The sequence below is a fragment of the Leuciscus leuciscus genome (assembly GCF_965113295.1).
Source record: "Leuciscus leuciscus genome assembly, chromosome: 25".
In the NCBI taxonomy this organism is placed as follows: domain Eukaryota; kingdom Metazoa; phylum Chordata; class Actinopteri; order Cypriniformes; family Leuciscidae; genus Leuciscus; species Leuciscus leuciscus.
The window spans coordinates 31,429,915-31,432,735 of NC_138724.1; the positions used below are offsets into that span (position 1 = coordinate 31,429,915).

The window sequence follows — 2,821 nt, forward strand, 5'->3', positions numbered from 1 at the left end:
TAAAACACAAGACACTTTCACAAGACTTGATGACAAACACACAACTTACACCAGTCTAAGATGGTTTGCTGGTCCCAAATGAGCCCAAAAACCATAAAAACTGTCCAGACCAGCTAAGCACATTAGACTGGTTTAAGATGGGTGTTAAACATTAACACAACACATATGAGAACATATGACAACAATTACTGGTTAAACTGTTTATGTTTTGTGTGATATAAAGTGAGCAATTGTAATTGACACACACTTGTGTTGTAAGACCAGCTTAATCCAGCCTAATGTGGATAACTGGGAGAATACACAGGTCAGGTTTGATGTTTAGTTTGGACTGGGAAACCCTCTTCGACTGGTTTAAGAGATATATTTGTGTTTTGTTTTTTCATCAGGATACAGTTATAGTAAAACTTTCAGAATGTTTTCACATGTGTTGTGTTTGTTTCAAAGCATGAAACCCAGAAATGTGTTTTCTGACATGAAAGCGGATCCAGAGACATCTCCTCCTCTCTTCCTGCGCTCGAGGCGTTTGACCCGGTTTAATCTCACGGCTCGTGAACAGCCTCCGCTGCGAGCAAAGCTGAAGCTGTCAGTAACTAGCATGATAACGTGTTTGTGTTCGTGTTCCCGTGGGGTTTCCACACACTCTGAGATATAACCTCTAGAAAAGAACCGCATGCAAATGACCACTGACGTCCAGCAGAAGAGCAGAGCTCAGGAGGTCAGGAGATCTGTGTGTGTGTGTGTGTGTGTGTGTGTGTGTGTCTGTGTGTGTGTGTGTGTGTGTGTGTGTGTGTGTGTGTGTGTGTGTGTGTGTGTGTTCATAAACGCCTCCGCGTGATTTGACTGTAATATTTTCAGTGTGAATCCTCTGTACGTCTTGATCTGACTAAACGTTCCCTTAAAGCTTTATTTTCATTCATACTTTTTTGATAGTGGCTTACTCTCCGTTTGAACAAAACCAATATTTACATTTCTTAGTGGAACAAACCGACCGACATTTAAATCTCGTAATGGAACAAAAGCGACCGACATTTAAATATTTAAATCTCGTAATGGAACAAAAGCGACCGACATTTAAATATTTAAATCTTGTAATGGAACAAAAGCGCGATGATATTTAAATATTTAAATCTTGTAATGGAACACAAGCGACCAACATTTAAATATTTAAATCTCGTAATAGAACAAAAGCGACCGATATTTAAATATTTCAATCTCGTAATGGAACAAAAGCGACCGACATTGAAATATTTAAATCTCGTAATGGCACAAAAGCGACCGACATTTAAATCTCTAAACGGATCAAAGAGATCAAAGACCAGTCAAAAGAGATGCGTTAATGGACCGACATTTAAATCTCGTAATGAAACTAAACTGACCAATACAAAACTACAATATCTAGATCTAAATCATTATATGATCCAGCACTAAATCTATGATATGGCTCTGTGTAAAGGACCAGGGAATTATAGATGTAACAGTGTGATTTACTTTGAAGCGTATGTAAATCATATGTATTGTGAAAATTGCAATAGAAAAACATTTGACTGTATATTTTGTGTTTCTCTTGTGTTTTGCTCAGGATTTGTGAGGATGTCACACGCTTGTCCACGTGAGAGACGTATCTGCATCACGATAGCGTGAGTAAAATATCATGTTTATGATGCTTTATGTGTAAGAGAGGCCTGAGGAGAAATGCATCTCTGTCATGAATGACAATAGAGCCGGAAATGAGAGGAACAAGACAGCATTACAGATCCCAGATCAGTCATAACACATGAAGAACATCTGAGCTTCGGTAACTCTCCTGCTCAATATTCTCATGAAAGGAAAGGAAATGAAATAATAAAACAGATCAGTTCTATTGCAGAGAGATAAAAAAGCGAAAATGTGAACAATACTTCCATAAAAATAATAATAATGTTATATAAGAATTAAAAGGATCCTTCTCTGCAGTCACAGACAGTGATAATAACTGCATATGAATGTCCAGATCATGCTGATATTATCACAGCATGTTTCATCACTCTTCACTATCACTGCGTGGAGAAATATCAATGAAAGTGGATTAATATTCTGCTAAACATCTGTCTTTGTGTTCAACAGAAGAGAGAAAGTCACACGGGTTTGGAGCGACACGAGGGCGAGTCAGTTTCATTTTCAGGGAAATTATTCCTGTAATGAGATTAATACGCTGTATGACCCATCAGCTCGTTCATCTATATCACATCATGGAGTTTTGGGCTTTTATGGTCCATAAAGAAGCATTCAATGTTTCACAGAGGCGTTGTGATGCTGAGTTTGAGTTCAGACTGTTAGTGTTTAAAGATGGAAGTGTACAGTTGAATTTATGAGAGAAAAAGTCAAATTTATGAAAAAAAATTCAAAGTCAAAACTCAGATATGTCGAAATTATAACATACAAAAGCATAATTATGACAATAAAATTCTAAGTTGACAAAGTCAAAACTATGAGGTAAAAAGTATGAGGTAAAAAGTATTTTTAATCTCAAAATTATGACTCAATTTGGACTTTTTGTCTCATATTTGTTACTTTTTGTCAACTTAGAATTTTTATTGTCATAATTATGATTTTGTTACAATTTCGGCATATCTCAGTTTCAACTTTTTGTCATAACTTCACTTTTTTTTTAATCATAATTTCAATTTTTTAAATCTCTTAGTTTTGCCTTTGTCAACTTACATACTGACGTATTTTCTATGTCAATTATGATTTTGTTACAATTTCGGCAACTTTTTGTTGAAAATGAATCATAATTTCAACTTTTTAATCTCTTAATCATGACTGTCATGTCATAATTTTG

General features: G+C 35.6%; 1 long non-coding RNA gene across 1 annotated transcript; it reads left to right on the forward strand.

The window, feature by feature from the left end:
- The first annotated feature begins 269 nt into the window (after nucleotides 1-269).
- Nucleotides 270-2,599, forward strand: LOC309491301. Its single transcript, XR_014203003.1, has 3 exons — nucleotides 270-715; nucleotides 1,580-1,637; nucleotides 2,104-2,599. It is a non-coding gene; the product is annotated as an uncharacterized lncRNA (long non-coding RNA).
- Nucleotides 2,600-2,821: the final 222 nt, after the last annotated feature.